Source organism: Saccostrea echinata, unplaced genomic scaffold (assembly GCF_033153115.1).
Source record: "Saccostrea echinata isolate AGI-Se365-2 ecotype Australia unplaced genomic scaffold, CSIRO_AGI_Sech_v1 ptg000056l, whole genome shotgun sequence".
NCBI lineage: Eukaryota > Metazoa > Mollusca > Bivalvia > Ostreida > Ostreidae > Saccostrea > Saccostrea echinata.
The window spans coordinates 21741640-21749813 of NW_026889805.1; positions in this window are offsets into that span (position 1 = coordinate 21741640).

Consider the following 8174-nt stretch of genomic DNA (forward strand, 5'->3'; position numbering starts at 1 on the left):
TTTTGTATTCTAATATGCACTGTATGTTATCGATAATGTAACCCTTTTGTTTCTGATTGTCGACTGATTATGTATCAGTCGATAACGATATATTTAAAAACAGCTTATAGAGACAAAAGGGTTACATTATATAACATATAGTGCATATTAAAATACAAAAATAGGAAAAAGGGGACTCGAACTCAGATTAAAAAAAGAGAGGGGGGTCCATACCTCAAGTACCTGTGATTCGAATAGAGTAATTTATGGATATTGCCTAATTTAAAAGGCTACACTTGTTTTATTATGTTTTGTATCGATTTATGAAAAACATATCTAATATGCTTTAATATAAAGTAGATCTTAAGTCAAGCATCGTTACGTCTTACCAATTATTACAGATCACCACAATTATTAATTTTAAGCGTTGAAGTACTTTACTTTTTTTCAGAAACATCAAGTCATGCACTGCATTAGTCATTGTTAGCCATTGTTAGGTCAGCACTATTGTTGATTTACAGAAGATTATTTTAATTTTTAGAAACATCAAGTCGTTTTAGAATCTTTAAATAGTAACATACTCTATACAGGAAGTTACAAACATTTCAGTCTCTTTGTATATAAATAATAATAATGAGAACATAACTATGAAACATAAATATAACTTCACAGGGATCGATAACATATGGTGGTTTATATTGTCTCGGATTAAAACACAGGGGGAAAGAGCAGCCCGAATTTTCTTAAGGTCAATCAAAATCCTTTTTCATATATATATAAGTAAAAATGGCTCGTTCTATGAACCTTTTTTGTGTACTGTCAGAACAGACCCCTCCCCGACATTTGTGCCAAAAAGTTCATTAGATCAATGCAATGCCGAAATACTAGAAGATGTGGCTCAAATTCAGTTCAACAAGTCAAGAGAATCTTTTATAATCTTTCTGAAAAGTTTGTTTAGAAGAAACGAAGTCAGTACCATCATTTTTGAAGCAATGCTAAGAAAGTAAAACTGTTCTTTGAAAGCCGTTTAAATTTTCATCCTTTGCATTGAAGCTAGATTGTCTTGAAGAAGGGACCATTTGTTGTAAGAAATACGAATAAGTGATATCACACATTCGAATAAGTAATATAACCAATTTAAAAGGAAAAGGTGATATCACCAGCATTCAAATAGATGATATCACCTATTCAAATAAATGATATTACACATTCAAATAGGTCGAATATTCGAATCGAATAGATTATATCACCTATTCGAATACTAGTAGGTGACATCATCTATTTATTTTGAAAAGATGATATCACCAAGACAAAAAGCGGAATCAACTATTCGAATAGATGATATCACCTACTCGAATAGGTGATATCACATATTCAATTTGAATGAGTGATATCACCTATTCGAATAGATGAAATCATCTAAATGGCAATAAATAAGAAGACGGCGCCTAAGAGAAAGAGAGAGAGAGAGAGAAAGAGAGAGAGAGTAACCAGATTGTGTTGCTTGCTAGGTCATATTTGTTGCAGTCTGACCTGGTGTTGAGCAAATTTTCCCTATAGCAAAAAAACTATTATCCCCCGAATGAATTGATATATATATATATATATATATATATATATATATATATATATATATATATATATATATATATATATATATATATATATATATATATATATAATCTATGGCACAAATTTATTATTTCTTTGAAAATCTTCTCTGCTCCTGGGTATGTCGGAGGCAAAAAAGAGTAAAAGTTTTAATAAGCAATGGTATTTTTACCACATTTTTGAAATCTTGGACCATTTGGTCTTGTGTTCTGGTGTTGGTCAGGGATCTATCAATTTGTATTCTACTTAGAGAAGTTATTCCTCTCTGTTATTCACCTTTGATAATTAATTACTGTTAATAATGTATTTGAAAGGTTAATAGAATAAGAGAATTATGCAAGAATTTTTATTGTACATGTATGTAAATCTAACCGTTAAGGTCCTTAGGACTCTTGTTGTGCTAGGGCGGGGCTCGATCTATTGATTATATAGTGAAAATGGATTAATTCTTTGAAAATCTTTTTCTCTGCTCCTGGGTATTTAGCAGATAAACTAAGGTTATGATAAGCTAGGGCGTCTCTTTCAAGCGTCTCTTTCAAAATTGTGAATTTCATGGCCTCTGGGTCAGGGTTAGGACGGGATTCTATTGATTACTTAGTATATAGTGAAAATGCATTAATTCTTTGAAAATCTTCTCTGCTCCTGAATATCTAGCATATAAACTTAGTGCACAGTTATGACAATCAAGTGTGCATCTTCTAAAATCCAGCGTGAAAGTGCATTATTTCTTTGAAAATCTTCTTCTCTGCTATTGAGTCTGCTATTGATTGCAAAGTTATGATGCAGAAGGGTGCCTCTTCCAAAATTTTGAATTTCATGGCCCCCGGGTAAAGGGTTCTGGTGTTAGGGCAGGGCTCTATTGAGAATACAGTGACTTTGAAAATTTGCTCCTGGGCGCTTAGCAGATACTTGTAAACTAAATGCATGGTTATGATGAACAAGAATGCCTCTTCGATACTTCTGAAATTTATTGCCCCAGGGTCAGGGGTTCAGGGGATGGGTGTTAAATATATTTTGAAAATGCATTATTTCTTTGAAAATCTTCTTCTCTGGACCTGGACATTTAGAAGATAAACTACTTGCATGGTTATGATAAGCAAGGACGCCTTTTCAAAAAGTTTGAAATCCGTTATCCCTGGGTCAGGGGCTTTGGTATTAGGGTGGGGCTCTGTTGAATATATATTAGAAATGCATTATTTCTTTAAAAATCTTTTTCTCTGCCCAGGTATTTAGCAAACATACTAAGTGCATGGTTATGATGAGCAAGGGAGTCTCTTCCTAAATTGTGAATTTCATGGCCCCTGGATCAAGGGTATTTTTACCAGATTTTTTATTTCTGCACGACTTTGTCAATTAATCATTTTGTTTTCTACTAAAAGGAGTTATTTCCCTTTGCTATTCACCTATGATATTTAATCACTGTATATAATGTTTTTGAAATGTCAATGGAATAACAGAATTATACAAGAATTTTTGTTATATATAAAAAAAAACTTTTATTATTTTTAATGGTCAGGTAGATTTTTAAAAGATAGAAAAATAAAAATGGGACAATATACCTTATCTTTGTACATTAAATATTCTTCAAAGACTAAGAGAGGCCAATGTGAGAGGGATGGAATGAGATGGTTTTTTAAATAGTGCTCAAAAACTATTGTTTTGTTCGTGACAAATGGGGGCAAGATTTTTTTTTACTAAGCACTAAATTTAATTATTTTACTGATCCCTGATCATCCTATTTCTATTCTGGGCAGCATAGCTTCATTTATCAGCTTATTTTAATTAATTTTATATTCAATCCACGGATCCTTTACGGAGTTATACTCAAGTGACCGTTAAGGCCATTGGGTGTCTTGTTTAATTTAAGTTTGGTTTGAGTCGTGGATATCGGTTTCGGTAGCTCAGTGAGTAGAGCACCTGACTAGTGATGCAGGAGTCTCGGGTTCGATTCCCGGTCCAGCCATACATTTTGAGGTCACCTGAGTCACTCAGGTGACCTATTGCTATCCCTTTTTGTCTGTCTTCGTGTGCAAACATTTGAACATTTTCAGCGTCTCCTCTGAAACCGCTGAACCAATTTCAACTAATTTTGGCATATAGTATCTATGGGTAAAGAGGAATAAATTTATGAACTTCATGGTTTCTGCACACCTCCCCCGGGGGGGGGGCTTAAGGGTGGGTCTAAAACATCCAAAATTAGTGATATCTTTAAAAATCTTCTTTAGTCCTGGACATCAAGCAGTTAAACTGTTGTAATGATTGTAATAAGAATTGAATATTCTGCAATAATTGTATCGTCACGGTAACTCAGTCGGTAAAGCGCTCTTTCCGTGTTCGGTAGGTCGTGATTTCGAATCTCGGCCGCGACTGACCGAAGTCGATAAAAAATGGGTAGCAACTGTTCCTTCGCCATGCGCTTGGCACTTTGAAGTGAAAGTTACGGGTCCTTCGGATGAGACCTTAAAAACCGAGGCCCCGTGTCACGGCAGGCGTTGGCACGATAACCTCACTGCTCAATGGCCCTGAGTGCCGAGTAAAGGTCAAAAATTGAAGCCCTTCACCGGTATATGGTGACGTCCCTATATGAGTGAAAAATTCTCGAATGGGACGTAAAACAACATACAATCAATCAATCAATCAATCAATCAATGTACAATATTTGTAAAATTCATGGCCCCAAGGGCTGAGATTCTAGTGCTAGGGTGGGGCTATATAGATTATATAGTGAAAGTACATTGTTTCTTTGAAAATTTTCTTCTCTGCTCCTCGGTATTAAACAAACAAACCAAGTACAAAGTATGGTTATGATGAACAAGGGTATGTCTTCCAAAATTGTGAATTTCAAGGCCCCTGGGTCGGGGTTCTGGTGTTAGGATGGGGCTCTATTGATAATTAAGTGAAAATGCATCAATTCTTTGAAAATCTTCTTCTCTGCTTCTTGGAATTAGACAGACTAAGTACATAGTTATGATGAGCAAGGGTGCTTCTTCCAAAATTGTTAAATTCATTGCCCCTGGTCAGGGGACCTGGTGTTAGGGCGGAGCTCTTGATTATATAGTGAAAATGCTAATGAAAAAAGTATTTCTGCTTCTGGGTATTATTTAGATAAAGTAAGGTTGCTTCTTACAGAATTTTAAAACTTGTGGTCCCAGGTTCAGGAGTTCTGATGTTTTTCGAAGGAGGATGAGGCTCTATTGAAAATATAGTGAAAATGTGTTAATTCTTTGAAAATCTTCAACAAACTACATAGTTATAATGATAAGGGTACCTCTTCCAAATTTGTGAATTTTATGACCCTTGGTTATGGGTTCTCGTGTTAGGGTAGGGCTGTGTTGAATCTGTAGAGAAAATCATTATTTCTTTGAAAATCTTTTGTGCTTTTGGACATGTCAGAGGCAAACTGAGTAAAAGTTTTAATAAACAAGGGTATTTTTACTAGATTTTTGAACATCTGGACCATTTGGTCAAGTGCTCTGGTCCTGGCCAGGGCTCTATTAATTTGTATTCTTCTGAGAGAAGTTATTGCCCTTTACCATTCAATTTTAATAATTAATCACTGTAAATAATGTATTTGAAAGGTTAATAGAAAAAGAGAATTATGCAAGAATTTTTATTGTATAATACAAAAGGTATTTTTATAGTTTTAATGATCAGGTAGACTTGTAAATAAGAGGTAACTAAAAAATGAGACAAAAATAACTTATCTTTTTAAATTGTCATCAAAGCTAAGAGTGGCCAATGTGATGGTTACTGTACAGTATTTGGTATAAAAATAGTACAGAAGCACTAATAATTTGTCGATAGTCTGCATGGTAATAATGTTAAATGGGGGCGAGACAGGTTAGAACTTAATCTATGCGTTGTTACTGAATACTAGACTTATTATTTCGTTGATCCTGATCATCCTATTTCTCTTGCTTTTGGGCAACAAAGCTTCATCTATCAGTTCATTTTATACTCTATGATCCTCTAAATTGTTGTATCATATACACTAAAGTGACCGTTAAGGCCCTTGGGCCTCTTGTCTCCTTTGGTTTTTAGCTCTACTGGTCAGAGACCAGAAGAGCTTATGCGATAGTAAGGTGTCCGTCGTCCGTCCGTCTGTCTGTCTGTCTGTCTGTCTGTCTGTCCGTCTGTCTGTAAACAATTTTTCAAAACGCTACTCCTCCTACAGTTTTGGTCCGATTTCAATATAACTTGGCACACAAGTAGACTACACTAAGATACATAATTTAGTGCATCGGTTTTTGATTTCGATGGACGGTGTTGCCATGGTTACTAAAAATAGAAATTTCTGTGAAATTTCTTTAAAACGCTACTCCTCCTACAGTTTTGGTCCGATTTCAATATAACTTGGCACTGGTCAGAGACCAGAAGAGCTTATGCGATAGTAAGGTGTCCGTCGTCCGTCCGTCTGTCTGTCTGTCTGTCCGTCTGTCTGTAAACAATTTTTCAAAACGCTACTCCTCCTACAGTTTTGGTCCGATTTCAATATAACTTGGCACACAAGTAGACTACACTAAGATACATAATTTAGTGCATCGGTTTTTGATTTCGATGGACGGTGTTGCCATGGTTACTAAAAATAGAAATTTCTGTGAAATTTCTTTAAAACGCTACTCCTCCTACAGTTTTGGTCCGATTTCAATATAACTTGGCACACAAGTAGACTACACTAAGATACATAATTTAGTGCATCGGTTTTTGATTTCGATGGACGGTGTTGCCATGGTTACTAAAAATAGAAATTTCTGTGAAATTCCTTTAAAACGCTACTCCTCCTACAGTTTTGGTACGATTTCAATATAACTTGGCACACAAGTAGACTACACTAAGATACACAATTTAGTGCATCGGTTTTTGATTTCGATGGACAGTGTTGCCATGGTTACTAAAAATAGAAATTTCTGTGAAATTCCTTTAAAACGCTACTCCTCCTACAGTTTTGGTCCGATTTCAGTATAACTTGGCACACAAGTAGACTACACTAAGATACATAATTTAGTGCATCGGTATTTGATTTCGATTGACGGTGTTGCCATGGTTACTAAAAATAGAAATTTCTGTGAAATTCTTTTAAAACGCTACTCCCCCCTACAGTTTTGGTCCGATTTCAATATAACTTGGCACACAAGTAGACTACACTAAGATACATAATTTAGTGCATCGGTTTTTGATTTCGATTGACGGTGTTGCCATGGTTACTAAAAATAGAAATTTCTGTGAAATTCCTTTAAAACGCTACTCCTCCTACAGTTTTGGTACGATTTCAATATAACTTGGCACACAAGTAGACTACACTAAGATACATAATTTAGTGCATCGGTTTTTGATTTCGATTGACGGTGTTGCCATGGTTACTAAAAATAGAAATTTCTGTGAAATTCCTTTAAAACGCTACTCCTCCTACAGTTTTGGTCCGATTTCAGTATAACTTGGCACACAAGTAGACTACACTAAGATACATAATTTAGTGCATCGGTTTTTGATTTCGATTGACGGTGTTGCCATGGTTACTAAAAATAGAAATTTCTGTGAAATTCCTTTAAAACGCTACTCCTCCTACAGTTTTAGTCTGCTTCTAATATAATTAGGCATACAAGAAGACTATACTAAGATACATAATTTATTGCATTGGTTTTTGAATTCGATGAACAGTGTTGCCATGGTTACTTAAAATAGAAATTTTTGTGAAATTCCCATTAAACGTTACTCCTCCTACAATTTTGGTCTGATTTCAATCTAATTTGGCACACAGTTAGAATACACTATGATACATAATATGTATTTCTGTTTTTTTTTATTTGGGTGAATGGTGTTGTCATGGTTACTAAAAATAGAAATTTCCGTGAAATACTTTCAAAACGCTACTACTCCTAGTTTTCATTTGATTTCAATATAACTTGTCACAAAAGTAGACTACATTAAGATACATAATTCTATTTATTGTTGCATGTTGCAATGCTTCAAATCCAAGTGCTACTTTTCTTTTGTTATACAAACAGACCAGTAGAGCTATAGTCTCATCAGAGACTTCTGGTTTCATAATTTGGTGCCGTTGACCACTCCTGGACTTGCAGTTGAAAGCCATGCCAGTTGCAAAAAGAAGTTGGGTTGTGTCTTCGAGGGCGAAGACAATTCAAGGAAAGAGGAATGTTATGGTTTGATCCGTGGATTTTGGCCTCAGTAGCGCACCTGACTAGTGATAGAAGGTCCCGGCTTTGATTCCCGGTCCAGCCATATCTGTTACACGTGTACATTTGAAGAAGCCACGATTGCTTTCCTCCACGAATTGATAATATAAACTTTATTTCCTTTTCCATTGTTCACAATACATTATATTTGCTATTTCTAACAGTCTAAAATCTTAATATTAGTTGTCAATAAGCATAAGTCTTACAGATCTTACAAGTCTTTGTCTGACGTTTTCCTGGCTTTTTTAACGATTTGATATTTTACGTGCCAGGAAAACGTCAGAACCGGTGCCATTACGAAAACTGGGAATTCGCCGCCTCCAACCGGAGGCGGCATTCTCGGGTTGATACTTGCGAACCGAATTAAATGTCAAACTCACAACATATCGG